The sequence below is a fragment of the Bombina bombina genome, chromosome 5 (assembly GCF_027579735.1).
Source record: "Bombina bombina isolate aBomBom1 chromosome 5, aBomBom1.pri, whole genome shotgun sequence".
Classification (NCBI taxonomy): Eukaryota; Metazoa; Chordata; class Amphibia; order Anura; family Bombinatoridae; genus Bombina; species Bombina bombina.
The window spans coordinates 1,032,850,336-1,032,869,032 of NC_069503.1; the positions used below are offsets into that span (position 1 = coordinate 1,032,850,336).

At 34.8% G+C, this 18,697-nt stretch overlaps 1 protein-coding gene and 1 non-coding gene across 2 annotated transcripts in view; one reads left to right on the top strand and one right to left on the bottom strand.

Moving 5' to 3' along the window:
- CSMD3 (CUB and Sushi multiple domains 3) overlaps positions 1 to 18,697 on the bottom strand; it is a 1,747,434-nt gene that overhangs the window by 533,259 nt on the left and 1,195,478 nt on the right.
- On the top strand, positions 5,610 to 5,716 carry LOC128661897 (U6 spliceosomal RNA). The gene has a single exon (XR_008402669.1). It is a non-coding gene; the product is annotated as a U6 spliceosomal RNA (small nuclear RNA).

The window sequence follows — 18,697 nt, forward strand, 5'->3', positions numbered from 1 at the left end:
ACATTATTAGTATTTGCTTATACTATTGGGTGCACCTTTGCCATGTTGGTGTATACTTATTTTAGGGGTAGTAGCCCACATCATTATCTGGTTTTGTTGCTAACAATAAGCCAGTTTACACTATGAACATAATGCAGAAGAACACTGCTCACATAATTAAAGACCAGTTAGACACTTGGTTATTCTTCTGCTGTCTATAATGTGTGCTGTAGCTAATGGACCTTGCCACATTGTGGGTCAGATTTATCAATCTGTTTATCAAACAGACAGGAATCACATATTCTAAACCTGTCAGCATTACATCACAGATTGTGGGACGCATATGTTCCCCATATTTACCATTGCACAGGCGAACACATGCACAATGCTGCTCCCTACCCTCATGCAACCAACTGCGTAAGAGTAGGGCTTGTGTCAATTAATCTGGGGTGATCTTCATCTGCCAAATCCAAGTTTAAGGCTCAAATGAGCAAGACTACAATCGATCTATGCATGTGGCTCATGATAAATCTTGCCTTTTGTCTGATTCAAGCCCCAGCTTGTTCCTGTTAGTGCATTTCAGCTCCTGAGCCTATCTAGGTATTCTTTTTATAAAGAAAACAAAGTTAAGGGTTCATTCCAATCCTTTAGAAAAAAATAATATGCAAAGTTGCCCTATCTGAACAATGAATGCATAATTCTGAATTTTATGTCCCTTTTTAGAACATTTAAAGGGACATTCTAGTCAAAATTTAACTTTCATGATTTAGATAGGGTATGCAATGTAGAACAACTTTGCAATTTACTTTTATCATCAAATGTGCTCTGTTCTCTTGGTATTATTTGTTGAAAGTTAATTTCTAAGCCCTTGAAGGCCGCCTCTTATATCAGTGTATTTTAACAGTTTTTCACAGTTAGACAGTGCTATTTTCTCGTGTGACATATAGATAACGTGCTCACTCACTCCTGTGGAGTTATTTATGAGTCAGCACTGATTGGCTAAAATGCAAGTCTGTAAAAAGAACTGAAATAAGGGGGAAGTCTGCAGAGGATTAGATACAAGGTAATCACAGAGGTAAAAGGTATATTAATATAACCTTGTTGGTTATGCAAAACTAGTAAATGGGTAATAAAGGGATATATATATATTTTTAAACAATAACAATTCTGTAGACTGTCCCTTTAAGATAGCTTGCTGTCCCTTTAACAACCACAAAAGTTTATAATATCAAGTAAAATACAGTTTCCCTAATTAAAAGAGAGAAACAAAAAGTTGTGGTTAAAAAAAAGTGATATATTTATTGTAAATATATCAACACAATAATAACCAGTTAACAGAGTGGTAATAAACAGAGCACTCTAACATACTGCATCTTTGCATTTATCTTTAAAAACTAGTTATTATCATTGATTGTTTCTTTTATAAAGTGCCAACAGATTATGCAGCGCTATACAAAGTTCACAGCATTAGTGTGTTACATTATATACAAGTACAACAAGGATACATTACATTTGTAAGGGTGCATAACAAACAGTGCAATAATTAATTTAATGAAGTTACACAAAAGAAGAGGAATGTATCTAGACTGAAAATGCACTTTAAAAACACTAATTGAAGTTAAAATTGAAGTTAAAATTTATAATTATGATTATATATATATATCTTCATTTATCATCTTAAAGGATATAAAATCCAATTTATTTTTCAGTCATGATTGAGATAACAATTTAGACAGTTTTCCAATTCACTACTATTATCAAAGTTTATTCATTGTCTTGGTATCATTTGTTGAAGAGACAGCAATTTTCTACTGAACACATTGGGGGAGCTAATAACAAGAGGCATACATGTGCAGCCACCAATCAGCAGCTAGCTCTCAGTAGTGCATGCTCCTGAACCTGCTAAGGTAGACTTCAACAAAGGATATCAAGAGAAAAATTGAAAAATAAAATAAACACATTGTATAAGTGATACCTTTATTGACTAAGGAAACATGATCCCCCCCCCCCCCCTACGCTTTCAGATTACTATGGCACCTTTATCACCCATGCTTGTTTGTAGGTGAAGTTCAGACATGTTTATACAAAGTTTACAGAAAAGGAAAGAAAAGGAAAAATAAAAAAATACATGAATAGCATAAGTGTCTGCTATGATTTTACATGGATATGTGAAGTTTTTTAAATTGAAACAGATAAATCAAATAGGAAAAGGAATGGACAGTTCTCTTGTGATGGGAAATGGTGTGGTTGTCTGCAGTGATTCAGATAGATGTGTGAAGTTTGCTTTAGTCAGGTCCTTTTTATATTAAGGGCAATTAAGACAGGCTAGATGTCTAGATGTATTGGTTGAAACTGAATACAATTATGTGTTATTTCAAATAGGCACCCATGAACCCTTTGCTTATATTTAACCCAGAATTTAAAGCATCAAACATATTTATAAATTTGAATTCCTACATCTTTCTTTCAATCAGTGTGGGAAGTTTTCCTTTAGCAAATATACTTTCATATCTTAAAGACTGTGTCCTGATATGTTTGAACACAGGATTATTGTTTTTCTCGTTATTAATTGTATAGTAATGCAGAGATAGCAGTAAAAAAAAATAAAAAAAAATTGTATGCTCTATCTAAATCATGAACATTTTATTTTCTTTAACATTTGTATAAAATGTATTTTTTTTTTTTTAATAAATTTATCACAAAAAATATTCTGTACATCTAGGTTATTCATATTAGAGTGTATAAAAGATCACATTCATTATGGGTCAGATTACAAGTGGAGCTGTATTTGTTGATCCCGCTGTCGCGCTAACTTCAATATAAGTAAGCTTTTTGCACTCATCGGGTAGCGCTCGTATTTAAAGTTGGAAGTAAAATGTTTTCACTTGCGCACTAACCTGATATGCACAAAAAGCTGAACTTAGAATATCACAACCGCGTTAGCATAATGCCCCATAGAAGTCAATGGAGCAGAAAAAAAAGTGGAAAAAAACCCCTACTCAAGTGCAAACCCGATCACATATTCTCAAGTGCGTTATGAAAATATGAACATTTCACATTCCAAAGTAAATATATCTGATGGTATTTTGGTACAATATCTATCTATCTATCTATCTATCTATCTATCTATCATCTATCTACTTAACTGCAAATGACTCCAATGCACTATATATATATATATATAATATATATATATATATATATAATATATATAAGTCTTTGTACAGTATGTATATGTTTGTTTATGTTTGCATATATGTCTGCAAATATATATACAGTATACATACTTATAAATACATAAATACATATGTGCACGCATATATATATATATATATATATATATATATATATATATATATATTTGTATGTATGTGTATGTGTGTTCTTTTTCTTCTAACACCTGAGACCTCATATCTTGATGTTTTTTCTGACACTTTTTTGTTTCGCTACACATTAACCAGAGCTCTGAGGTCGCCCTATCCCAACGTGCGTTAAATTCAATTCTGCTGAATCTGGCTCTAAATTGGTTAAAAAGGATGCGTCATCATTACAACATTTCTGCAATTTCTAAAACAGAACTATAAATGATAAACACAGCTTAACACTTAACTGATTACTTTCACTCTTCAATTTCATTATAATTTCAAAGAGTTTTTTTCTAAGCAGCTTACTTATGTGTCACCTCCTAATGTGAAACCTCTAATTAAAAATGGAGCATCTTTGTTCTCAAAACCTTTACATGTTATCATTCTATCAGCTTAGGATAATGTTTTTGTTTTTTTAGATACATTTATTTATTTCATCATTCAGCTAAAACCAATTTACCCCTCTCCCTATTAAGTGAGAGGATGCAGGCACAGAGTCCAAAGCTATTTGATTTTCTTCGTTGGACACAACAAATAGAATGCGACTGCATTTGTTGTGGGATTAATCAGCTACAATACCAAATAGCTTATCTTACGTTAAATCAGCATGACACGTCAAAACTTAATAAAAATAAATATTGGTGTTAATTAGGTCTGTGTGTGTTATATTCAATTACTAAAGCAAAGAATGATGTGTTTTGTTAATTGTCATGACTGACTATTCACCTCTAAGGGCCTAATGGTCTAAAGGTCTCTGTGCTGGTGACATTATTAAAGAATACTCGCCAGTACTTCTATTTCCCTGGTGGAATGATTTAAAGACATGCTATAGGCTGTGCAGGAGGAACATAAATAGTGTCCTGGGACACTATTTTTGTGCTGTCCAGCTGCACAATACATGTTCCTCTCTGCACACCCTGCAGCATGTGTAACTCATAAATGCCGAGGAAAACATGACCGAGGTGGCAACCCTAGGCATATACTGCATTTTCCAATGTTATGTGCACAATACAATTCACATTTTAAAAATCTTATAAGATGAATAATTGAACCATTCACAAAATAATATGCAGGAAAAATTGTATTGTTAAAAGGACAGTATACTCCAGAATGTTTATGATTTAAAAAGGTAGATAATTCCTTTATTACCCATTCCCCAGTTGTGCATGACCAACACAGTTAGATTAATGTATTTTTTACCTCTGTGATTACCTTGTATCTAAGCCTATATAGAGTGCCCCTTATTTCATAATAAGCCAATCATTGCCCTCTCATAGATAACTTCATGGGCATGAGCACAATGTTATCTATATGGCACACATAAACTAAAGCCCTCTAGCTGTGAAAAACTGTCAAATGCATTAAAATAAGAGGCGGCCTTCAAGAGCTTAGAAATTAGCATATGAACCTACTTAGGTTTAGCTTTCAACTAAGAATACCAGGAGAACAAAGCAAATTTGATGATAAAAGTGAACTGGAAAGTTGTTTAAAATTGCATGCCCTGTTTGAATCACAAAAGTTTAATTTTGACTAGACTGTCCATTTAAGGTGCATCAAAAATCTTAAGAAAAATTCTTCACCAAAAATTATATTTTATGAAAAATGTAAAATTTGTTTGTAAATTACTCAGGAGTAAATTGTATTAAATATGTTCAGGACATGCAGAAATCACTTAGAAATTTGTAGTTTTAAGTACAAAATACTAAGCGTAATTGTTGTTTTTTATGTAAAATGGGCCGAACATGAGCGCATATGAAATTGTCTCTCTAATCCCAGGTTAATTCTGTAAAGTTTTTTGAACTTCAGATGTCACAGTTTTTTTCTCACCAATTAAAGGGTGGTGAGCTTTTCTCAAAACACTGAACATACTTATAACCCTAATAGACAAACACATGTATTAAAAAATATAAGTGATTGTAAGATGCTATACGCAGAAAGCAGCATAATGTCATTTATATTGGCTGCAGGATTTAATTTTTAAAGTGCCACCCCCTTCTTACTGCTAACATCGCTCCATGGTGTGAAGTGTCTCTTTCCAGTTAGATCCATTACTTTCAATAGGGGACATCCAGCACTAGCAGGGACTGCCCTTTTTATGATAATTCCACCTGGGCAGCCCCTGCAAGGTTCCTCAAGAAAAACCTTGTCTGAAATTGTGAGGCTTAGATCATCGGCCATAAGTATAGTTATAGTTAGCCATATAATATATTTGATCATCAGACAAAGCCTGGGGGGGTAGCTGGGCATTAAATATTGTAGACTGGTGTGGTCGCTTCGGCAGCATATATACTAAAATTGGAACGATACAGAGAAGATTAGCATGGCCCCTGTGCAAGGATGACACGCAAATTCGTGAAGCGTTCCATATTTTTCCTAGGCCTACATGACTTACCCAAGCACCAAAGCATTTTCAGTATTTACTTACTAGCCTCTATTAAAACAAGTTTGGCTAGGTTCTGGAAAAAAGACTCTCCCCCTTCGTGGAATGAGATAGTGAAAACCATGCCCTTCCTTTACACCATGGAAAAGACTATATACTATGACTTAAACAAACTGGACTTATTTGAACTTGCTTGGGCCGACTGGAAAGATAAGTTTGACACTTCCTGGTGCCCACCTGTCATGACCTAAAGCCTATTGCCTGTTACTCTCTGATCTGCCTGCATCTCACCCCCCTCTATCCCTCTCCTCTTTCATGTTTCCCTTCCCCCCCTCCCCCCTCCTCTCCCGCTGGATCATGTTCTGGTTTCAGGACACGTAATATGTTGTATTGGTTACTTCATGGTCTCCCACTAGTATTCTTTTTGATGTGAACTGTCATCTCTACACTAGGGGAGACCATCCTGTCTTATGATTTGCTTTTTCTTGTTGTTTTTTCTTATTACTATATTATTTATCTACCTTGGGACCTCTGGTCCGATTCATAACTGTATATTTATGTTTGCTTTCGATGTATGCGATTGGGACCTGCGTGTCCCTCATTGTTACTTTCAAAAGTTTGAAAATGAATAAAAATCTTTAATAAAAAAAAAAAAATATTGTGACATAAAAAAAAATATTGTAGACTGGTAACTGGGTTCAAGTCACTATCTATACTATATATATATATATATATATATATATATATGTGTAACAAACACTCGCCTTGCGCTCACACTACCCGTCTAATGCTTCCTCCTTCCTGGCTACGGCACACTGGAGCGTGGGAGACGTCACTCATAGACGTTCTGCGCAGGGGATCCAAGCTGCAGCGCTCACTTCATCCAAAGAGCGCTGAAAAAGTGTATAGGATACAAAGAAAAGTCCGGATCCTCAAATGCAGATAAAACATAAATCCTTTATTTGATAATGCAGGTAAAAGCATAGAGTATCGGCAGATACAGTTATTTAAACCAAGACTGACATTTTAACATAGACATCTGGGCAATCTGCAGCAGACATGTTTCGTGCCTACAGGCACTTGTTCACTGCTCACAGGTGTCCCAGCTCATTATCCTTAAATAGGTATTTCTTAAAGGTATAGAGACTCAAATGAGTAAATGGTAATCTAATTATTGTCTATGTTAATAACTATTATAATATATACAAATCACAGATACATATATACATATGAAAGTCACTAAGCTCAGATAAACACTTCAGTTCATACACTTAAAAATACTAATATGAACTATTGAAGATTAAATATGAATAAATACACATAAACTCTGTTCATAATCTTATAACCTAATGCATATAGTGAACAATCATAATATAGAGGGGCAATATACAAAGACATGTGTATTACATAGAGTATGGAAGTCTAAGGATTAGATTTATACTTTCCCCTGTTTGATGTATAAATATACAAAATTCCTCTCTTGTTTATGTTAAATATACAAATCTATGTCCCTTCTAAAATTTAATCCTTGCGGAATGATAGTATTGAGGGAAAAAATCCAGAATACTTCCCTAGTATTTAGCTTTGTTTCTCTGTCACCTCCCCTCTTCCATAGGGGTACATGGTCTATTGCTTGGACCATTAATAGGCTGGCATCAGAGTTGTGATGCTCTCGAAAATGCCTAGCTATTGGGGTGTCAGACTCAATATCATCTATTGACCTGAGGCGTGCCAAGAATCTGTCCTTTAAGGATCTCTTAGTTTTTCCTACATACTGTTTATAGCACCCCCTACAGGTCAATAGATATATTACATGTGTGGTGTTACAGTTTAAATAAAAATTAATTTTGTACGTTTTTTGAAGATGGGTTGAAACAAATGTTTCCCCCTCTGATACATGATCACAGGTCTTACAAACATTCCTTCTGCATTTGAAAAAGCCTTTCCGCTTTTTCAACCAACACGTTGCAGAACCACTGCCAGAGCTGTCAGAAGGAGAAACATAGTTTCCTATAGTTTTCCCCTTCTTAGAGATAAAGTCACATCCTTTTTGAATTATTTTCTTTAATGCCAAATCTGTATATAAGATTGGAATACATTCTTTTATGATGTTACACACTTCCCCATATTCCAGACTGTAAGTTGTTATAAATTTGGGTCTATTATCTTCCTGCTTATCCTTATTGTATCCCTGTCTTTTACGATATCTTAACAGTTCATTCCTTGGTATGACGTTTACATCATTCCTAGCTTTTTCTAACACTCTAGGGGAATAACCCCTATCCAATAATCTTTCAGTAATCAAATTAGCTTGAATTTCATAACTTTCATTAGTAGTACAATTTCTCTTGGCCCTTATGTATTGACCCTTGGGAATACCATTTAGGGTATGCCTTGGATGACATGAGTTATATTCTAGAATAGTATTACCTGCTGAGGCCTTTCTAAATAGATCTGTTTCTATCATCTCCTGTGTGGCACTACCCTTTAATGTTATATCCAGGAAGCAGATTGAGCTCTTATGCTGTTCCCCTATCAGCTTAATGCCACAGTTATTATGATTCAAATAATCACAAAATCCTTCTATTTCACTTTCCTCACCATCAATTATAAAAATCAGATCATCTATGAATCTTGCATAGAAAATGATCTTATTACGGAGGGGGTTGCCATCTCCAAAGACGTGGAACCGCTCCCACCATCCCATAAAGAGATTGGCGTAACAGGGGGCAAACTTGGCCCCCATAGCGGTTCCACGCCTCTGGAGATAGAAACCTCCCTCGAACATAAAATAATTGTGGGTCAATAGGTATTCAATTGATGTCAGAATAAATTGTTTGGTGGTCACATCATAATTGCTATGTGTATCTAAAAAATATCCAATAGCATCTAGCCCTTTATCATGTTTGATGGCTGTATATAGTGAGGTTACATCTACCACCAAAAACCTATAAGATGACTTCCATTTAATATTCTGCAATTTTACCAGTAAGGAGGTGGTGTCTTGTATAAAGCTTGGAAGTTCTTTCACCAATGGCTGCAAGTAACTATCTATGAGCTCCGAAAGAGATTAATTTAATGAATTTATACCAGCAATTATGGGACGCCCCGGGGGATTAAACATGTCTTTGTGCGTCTTAGGGAGGTAGTGAAATATAGGTGTCACTGGATACTCTGGGATTAACATATCCTCAATAGCCTGATTAATGACATTATTGTATCTGGCGTGTTTTACTATATCTTTCAAAATTTCTTTGTACTGTAAAGTTGGATTTTCTTTTAATTTTACATATACTTCCTTATCACTTAATTGTCTACTGGCTTCTTTTAAATATGAATCCCTATTAAGTACTACCACATTTCCCCCCTTGTCTGAGGCTCTCACCACAATTTTGGTATTGTCTGAAATCTTTTTAAGTGCCTGTTTTTCTTTAAAGGATAAATTATGTCTTTGTTTCTTCTCTTTCTTATCAAGTTCCCTTAGTTTTTCCTCAACTACTTTTTGGAAGGTCTCCACCGGGTGAGTTCTAGAGTGCACCGGATAGAAATTGCTTTTCTTCTTAAATTTAGACAAATCTATATCTCTTTCCGTAATTAACGTATTAGATAGTTCCTGTGTATTCTCATTTAATAAGCCTTGTAGGTCAAATACAGAACATTGCTCCGAAAAGGACAAAAATTCTTTATCAGATTCCACTTTTGTAGAAATAACATTGCTATGTTCTTTCTCAGCATCTGCAAAATGTTTACGCAATAACAATTTCCTCACGAATTTATTTACATCTAACACAGTGTTAAACAAGTTGAAGTGCTGTGAAGGAACATAATTCAGACCCTTGGATAATACCTTTATTTCATCATCATTTAAAATTGTATCAGATAGATTGATTACATTAGTATTTAAGCATATTTCTTTATCTGTTTTGCTAATCTGGTAGGGTAGGTCTTCAGCTGAATTTTTTGTTTGGGGTGTAATATACCCTCCTGGCCTTCCCTGTGTGTTTGTTTTTGTTCCTTTGCCCCTTTTCCCCCTGTGTGTTTTTTTCTTCCTGATGGTAAAGTCTCTGCCTGTTCGTTTTTTGAAACATGGCTTGCAGAGGTTTCAAGTGGTTTTAAAACTAGAGATTCTGTGCAGTCATTGGTCATTTCTCCCTCTGAGGACTCCACCTCATATTCCGTGTCAGAGAAAGTAACTTGTTTAACTTTTTTCTGTTGATTCCTAAACCTTCTCCTATAATTTCTGGGTTCACGGTTAAAGTTGTCATTATTATCCCATCTATAAACTGTTTGATGGTCATAGTCATGTTTGTCTCTAGTCATCTTATGTGATTTAAACTCCCAGAGTTCCTGTCGGAAAGATATCATATTTTTTTCAAATTGTTTATCATAGGTCTTAAATTGTGGGTCCCTCTGAAATGACCTCAGCTGTTCTTGGACATTTTTCAAAATGACCAATGACTGCACAGAATCTCTAGTTTTAAAACCACTTGAAACCTCTGCAAGCCATGTTTCAAAAAACGAACAGGCAGAGACTTTACCATCAGGAAGAAAAAAACACACAGGGGGAAAAGGGGCAAAGGAACAAAAACAAACACACAGGGAAGGCCAGGAGGGTATATTACACCCCAAACAAAAAATTCAGCTGAAGACCTACCCTACCAGATTAGCAAAACAGATAAAGAAATATGCTTAAATACTAATGTAATCAATCTATCTGATACAATTTTAAATGATGATGAAATAAAGGTATTATCCAAGGGTCTGAATTATGTTCCTTCACAGCACTTCAACTTGTTTAACACTGTGTTAGATGTAAATAAATTCGTGAGGAAATTGTTATTGCGTAAACATTTTGCAGATGCTGAGAAAGAACATAGCAATGTTATTTCTACAAAAGTGGAATCTGATAAAGAATTTTTGTCCTTTTCTGAGCAATGTTCTGTATTTGACCTACAAGGCTTATTAAATGAGAATACACAGGAACTATCTAATACGTTAATTACGGAAAGAGATATAGATTTGTCTAAATTTAAGAAGAAAAGCAATTTCTATCCGGTGCACTCTAGAACTCACCCGGTGGAGACCTTCCAAAAAGTAGTTGAGGAAAAACTAAGGGAACTTGATAAGAAAGAGAAGAAACAAAGACATAATTTATCCTTTAAAGAAAAACAGGCACTTAAAAAGATTTCAGACAATACCAAAATTGTGGTGAGAGCCTCAGACAAGGGGGGAAATGTGGTAGTACTTAATAGGGATTCATATTTAAAAGAAGCCAGTAGACAATTAAGTGATAAGGAAGTATATGTAAAATTAAAAGAAAATCCAACTTTACAGTACAAAGAAATTTTGAAAGATATAGTAAAACACGCCAGATACAATAATGTCATTAATCAGGCTATTGAGGATATGTTAATCCCAGAGTATCCAGTGACACCTATATTTCACTACCTCCCTAAGACGCACAAAGACATGTTTAATCCCCCGGGGCGTCCCATAATTGCTGGTATAAATTCATTAAATGAATCTCTTTCGGAGCTCATAGATAGTTACTTGCAGCCATTGGTGAAAGAACTTCCAAGCTTTATACAAGACACCACCTCCTTACTGGTAAAATTGCAGAATATTAAATGGAAGTCATCTTATAGGTTTTTGGTGGTAGATGTAACCTCACTATATACAGCCATCAAACATGATAAAGGGCTAGATGCTATTGGATATTTTTTAGATACACATAGCAATTATGATGTGACCACCAAACAATTTATTCTGACATCAATTGAATACCTATTGACCCACAATTATTTTATGTTCGAGGGAGGTTTCTATCTCCAGAGGCGTGGAACCGCTATGGGGGCCAAGTTTGCCCCCTGTTACGCCAATCTCTTTATGGGATGGTGGGAGCGGTTCCACGTCTTTGGAGATGGCAACCCCCTCCGTAATAAGATCATTTTCTATGCAAGATTCATAGATGATCTGATTTTTATAATTGATGGTGAGGAAAGTGAAATAGAAGGATTTTGTGATTATTTGAATCATAATAACTGTGGCATTAAGCTGATAGGGGAACAGCATAAGAGCTCAATCTGCTTCCTGGATATAACATTAAAGGGTAGTGCCACACAGGAGATGATAGAAACAGATCTATTTAGAAAGGCCTCAGCAGGTAATGCTATTCTAGAATATAACTCATGTCATCCAAGGCATACCCTAAATGGTATTCCCAAGGGTCAATACATAAGGGCCAAGAGAAATTGTACTACTAATGAAAGTTATGAAATTCAAGCTAATTTGATTACTGAAAGATTATTGGATAGGGGTTATTCCCCTAGAGTGTTAGAAAAAGCTAGGAATGATGTAAACGTCATACCAAGGAATGAACTGTTAAGATATCGTAAAAGACAGGGATACAATAAGGATAAGCAGGAAGATAATAGACCCAAATTTATAACAACTTACAGTCTGGAATATGGGGAAGTGTGTAACATCATAAAATAATGTATTCCAATCTTATATACAGATTTGGCATTAAAGAAAATAATTCAAAAAGGATGTGACTTTATCTCTAAGAAGGGGAAAACTATAGGAAACTATGTTTCTCCTTCTGACAGCTCTGGCAGTGGTTCTGCAACGTGTTGGTTGAAAAAGCGGAAAGGCTTTTTCAAATGCAGAAGGAATGTTTGTAAGACCTGTGATCATGTATCAGAGGGGGAAACATTTGTTTCAACCCATCTTCAAAAAACGTACAAAATTAATTTTTATTTAAACTGTAACACCACACATGTAATATATCTATTGACCTGTAGGGGGTGCTATAAACAGTATGTAGGAAAAACTAAGAGATCCTTAAAGGACAGATTATTGGCACACCTCAGGTCAATAGATGATATTGAGTCTGACACCCCAATAGCTAGGCATTTTCGAGAGCATCACAACTCTGATGCCAGCCTATTAATGGTCCAAGCAATAGACCATGTACCCCTATGGAAGAGGGGAGGTGACAGAGAAACAAAGCTAAATACTAGGGAAGTATTCTGGATTTTTTCCCTCAATACTATCATTCCGCAAGGATTAAATTTTAGAAGGGACATAGATTTGTATATTTAACATAAACAAGAGAGGAATTTTGTATATTTATACATCAAACAGGGGAAAGTATAAATCTAATCCTTAGACTTCCATACTCTATGTAATACACATGTCTTTGTATATTGCCCCTCTATATTATGATTGTTCACTATATGCATTAGGTTATAAGATTATGAACAGAGTTTATGTGTATTTATTCATATTTAATCTTCAATAGTTCATATTAGTATTTTTAAGTGTATGAACTGAAGTGTTTATCTGAGCTTAGTGACTTTCATATGTATATATGTATCTGTGATTTGTATATATTATAATAGTTATTAACATAGACAATAATTAGATTACCATTTACTCATTTGAGTCTCTATACCTTTAAGAAATACCTATTTAAGGATAATGAGCTGGGACACCTGTGAGCAGTGAACAAGTGCCTGTAGGCACGAAACATGTCTGCTGCAGATTGCCCAGCTGTCTATGTTAAAATGTCAGTCTTGGTTTAAATAACTGTATCTGCCGATACTCTATGCTTTTACCTGCATTATCAAATAAAGGATTTATGTTTTATCTGCATTTGAGGATCCGGACTTTTCTTTGTATCCTATATATATATATAGTCACTATAGAAAGTGACTTGAACCTAGTTACAAGTCTAGAATGTATAATGTCCAGCTTCCCCCCAGGCGTTTGTCCTTTATTGATATCAGGAGACTATAACTGTGAAAGAATATAACGTGTGCAGTTTTATATGGATAAATATTATATATATATATATATATATATATATATAAATCCCACAAGTATCTGCATTCTCACTGCCAGGTAGTCAATGACCAGGGTGCTTAGTCAGGATTAAATTTCAACAGTAAAACATATAGTGGTAAATTTATGAAAGTGCGAGTCGAGTTGACATGATACAATGTAGCGTATTATGTCCGCCGCAGATCGATAAATTCCATTTTTTGGTCTGAGAAAGGGGTCTGTGAATCTTGAAATTTCACTATGATATCAAAATAAATATATATTTTTTACAAATCCAGTGAGTGCAGTCTATATGTTTTACTATATATATATATATATATATATATATATATATATATATATATATATATATATATATATATATATATATATGTATATATACATACACAATATATCTACAGTATATATGGGTTCCAAATAACATTTGTGAAAAAATACTTAATACTATTATTGGTATTATTTTATGATCTCCATTATGATGATGATGTGTGGGTGTTGGCAGAATTGTTGGCATCAGGACATTTGTTCAATTCTAGATCTACCCATTGTGGCTTCTTGCTTGCTCTGTTTTATTGGAGATTTGAAGAGGGGCAAGCAAAATGGTCAATTAAAAGCAAATTTACTGATATGGTAGTCTTATTTGTGTGTATTTTCCTATTTTATATACCTCCTCACTGCACTGTCAATCAAATTAAAGGGGCATTAAATATTGTATAGTTAGGTATCTGGCTAGGATCATAGATTCTCATGAGTTTGCAAAAAGACATCACTTAAAAGGCAATAAATATAATATATATAATTAATTGTACCTTGCTTCACTTATCTTTCATAGAACCTCATTAACACAAAAATTAGGACATCCCATGCTGTCCTAAAAGTGTTCTGCTTTAGTGCCTTTAGGACAGCATGGAGCATCCTTAATTTTGTGGCTTCCTGCTCCCTTCCTTGTGAATTCGCCATTGGATTGACTGAGACATGTGCCTAGTAACGCAGGCAGTCACCCAGGAACAAGTCAGGGACGTTTGGAGTCACATGATCAGTTACGATCATTTTACATTCTTTTTGGCCAAATGTTTATATTTGGAAGTAAGACAGTTGCCTCCGTCCTGAATTGGACATATCTGCCATTAAAATCTATTGTTGCATTAAGTGCTCATTGCAAACATTTCCAAGAATGTATTGTCAAGCATTTAAAACAATTACAACATTAGCAACTTCAGAAACATGCTTGAAACATGGTTAAAGGAAAATATTTGTAAATGGAGACTATTTGAATGTCTGTTTTACTAGGGAAATGTAGAAAGAACGACGGTGCTTCAGTAACCTTGCCGACAAAGTAGCTGATTAGCCAAACGATATAGCTCCTTCCCACCTGTCATACCCCTTCTAACCTTTGGTGCCAAACAACACAAACAAATAAACAAATTGGATTTGGTGAATATTTTTTTTTGTGCTTTGTTTTTATCCAATAATGTATTCTGCTGTTCATCACCAAATTTATATATATATATAATTAGATATAAAATGGTTTAATTACCAATGAACGCACCGTATTTGTTATTTAATGTAATGAGTATCCACACATAAAAAAATTAATTAGTGACAGCACCACTTTCTTTATTAAAAATGCAAAAATATTATTGTAGGAGTTTTACTGGTATATAGAAATGTTAGCTTTCTTTCTACATTATGGCACTAATTTACCTGTCTATGTCAGTTTAAGATCAAAGTTGGAACAGTGTATCAAGGGTGCAGAATAAATTAGGATCACTCTAAAGCAGCAATTCCCATACCTGACCACAGGGTCCATAACAAATCAGTATTTGAGAATACTCAATGCTGAGCATCAATGATTTTGAATGAGATAACTTGGTATATATGTCCTCATATCTTGGTCTGTTAAGTTCCCTGGAGACAAATGTAGGAACCTTCTATTGTAAAATTTCCATATTGCTGAATCAAAAGCTCATTATGAACAGAAGTGAAACATACATATTGCCTTGCAGCAATTGTTGTACTCAGTGTTGACATGTTTAAATAAACTCCAGAGAGGTTTCAATTCAACATCAATTTACTAAATCAATATAGTATTTTATTTACCAAATAACATTTGCAATTCTTTGTGTTACCGATACTTAATTTGCCCTTCCTAACTGCTATAAAATATAAATTAAATACAATCAAATGCAGTGCCAAGGATTGCAGTAAATTGAGTTTTCATTAAAAAAAAAATCAAAAACCACTAATTATTTATTGACTTAAATATGTTTTTTACATTTAACTTGTTCCGGATAGGATGATATATTGTGTTAATTTTTTTTTTTTTTTTATCCCTGGGAAATTAACTTTTTCACCTCAGTCAGGTGAAATCTTATTTCAAATGGTGATAGTGGGTGAGGTAACTGTAGCGTGCAAGCAATATGAGGTATTATTTGGCTTCCACAAGACAGAAATAGCGCACATATCTAAAGAAAACGCATTTGCTTGAGCACAATAGAATTTAACATGCGTCTGGTTAGCTCAAATTCAGAGCTCCAGTTATATTTATATATATAGTTTAAGTATTGTGGGTACCCTCGGTGACCGTAAATGTTTAAAAGTGAAGTAATTTTGTTTTTTTGGCCTTTTTTAAGGGTTAAAAAGAGTACTTTTCAACTTCAAAATGTAGGGAAATTATTAACCCTTAAAGGACACAGCTTTCAGTTTGCTCAATTGTTTTATGACGGAAAAATTCCGTCATATGTCCTTAAGAGGTTAATATAACCTAAGGCCAAAGAAAACAAAAACAAAAAAACTGCACTATGCATGCAAGCAGATGCCATTCTATAGTAGGCCCTTTTTATTTTGATAAAAAAAAACAGTATTTGGTGAGATATAAAGCTTAAAGGGACAGGAAACCCCCACATGATTTTATAGAACATACTATTTTAATCAACTTTCAAGGAACAACATTGCACTACTGGCAGCTAGCTGAACACATCTAGTTAGCCAATCACAAGAGACAATGTGTGTTGGCACCAATCAGCAACTAGCTCCCACTAGTATAAAATATGTGCATATTCTTTTTCAACAAGGGATACCAAGAGAACAAAGCACATTTAAAAATAGAAATTAATTTAAAAGTGTCTTAAAATTACATGCTCTATCTGTATCATGCAAGTTTAATTTTGACTTTACTATCTCTTTAAATTTGTTTTAGTTCTCAAATGTTTAGTAGAAAAAAAAAAGAAAAAAGAAATTGCTATGCTCTGTAGAGCTACCCAGAGCTTTTCTCAACCAAGTTGTTTGCAACTTCAGTCTGTGAAGAATGTAACTGTTACACTTTCTGTGTGTCTTATATCGCTGTCCCAAGCTTTAGGACTGCTCTATGCATTCAAATGCATTTTTAGCAGGAACCTCACATATTAAACAAAGCTGTCTACCCCCACTGGGCTCCTAATGTAAAGTTAACTTCTTCCCTTCAGTTTTAATTCCATTTAACCTTATATACACATTGTAATTAATTAATCATTTTAGCATCAATGCAGATGACTGCCAACTGCCTGTGTAACCATGCTAGTTTTAGATGCATCCTTACACCTGCACAGACAGACCACCCAACATTTCCCACAGGGTGTATTTTGGCCTAGACCAACAAGGAACTTGCTTAGAGCAGCAGATTGGGAGGGGGCTATACTTGTAAGAATCTTACAGTTATTTTAGAAGTATTATACAGTTATATAAGGGAGATTTTCCCCAAAGAGCTTACATTCTAGCGGGTATAAGAGACTGCCCATGGTGCTTACAGTTTAGAGGTAGCTCTTAACCTTTCTTTTATTCAGCTAGCTACAGCCTTTAGTTCTGTTAGCTACCAGCACTTAGGGCTCCATGTACTAAGCCGTCAATTCATCCGTCATTTTAGACGCGGATAAACTCGCCGCGGGCGAAATGGTGTCCGCTGTCACTATGTACTAATAATCCCCCAATAAATAGACAAGTCTAGCCCGCCGCGAGCAGTGGCGGATTATTGATAAATTTGACGCCTCGCTCGCCGCGACTAAGCTGATGTACTTAACTTTCAGTTGAATTGTCTGGCCAATTATTAACACGTGACATGCAAGGTGTCACGAACATCATAGTAGTCGCGGGAATAGAATTTTGCTCCTATAAAAGTTCAACTTATCTAAACAACTTTATTATTGTTCAAAATTTTTTGAAGAGTGATAACAGAGCGATATTTTTGTAATATTTATTTACAATTTGGATATGGCTTCTTCTGGATCTGATAATATATAAATATTAATATAAAAATAATTATAAAGATTGACAACTATACAATACAAATTTAAAATATAGATTACTCTTTAATTACAGTCGACAAATTTGGCGCAATTTATGTACATGGAAATGAGAGACAAATTAGACGCCAGTTATGCTGTACAATGCTGATATTACTGCCTTTTATATATGTCTAGACTGGCGTCTAGATTGACTTTCCTATTGTTTTGTACCTTGCCCGCCACCTAAAAGGTGGCGAGGCAAAAATAACGAGGTGGGAGCGGAAATTGTAGCGAGCGGACAAATAGATTTTTTAGTACATTCGTATTTGGCGAGTTGGTGGTCAAATGTGTCTAATTACAGTGAAAAATGGAGAGGTAGCGAGGTTTGGCGGATAAGTACGCTCGCAATTTTAAAGATGCGAGTTTGAACATAGTTGACGACTTTGTACATATCAGTTTGCGAGTTTTGACGCGAGATTTGTTGCGGGTAGCTCGCTGACTGCTTAGTACATGGAGCCCTTAGTATTGTGTTTGGGAAAGTATTGTTTCAAGAAATCCTTGTTTGTTTGTTTGTTTGTTTTTTGTATATTGCAGCAATAGATGGGTGTGTGTGTGTAGGTGTATAACTCTGTGTGTGTCTGTGAATTTGTGTGGGTGTGTATCTGTCTGTGATTGTGTGCGTAAACAATTATTTTGGAAATGCCACAACAAAAAATATAATGGCTAAAAAAGGCCTAAAACCTTAGAGGGGATGGGGGATAGGGGGACAGCATAATTTTGAGTGCCTAGGGCAGCCAAAACTTAAATACACCACTTCCACAGAGGAAGTTAGAACAGTGACACAGCACCCTACTTTCACTGCAAATACT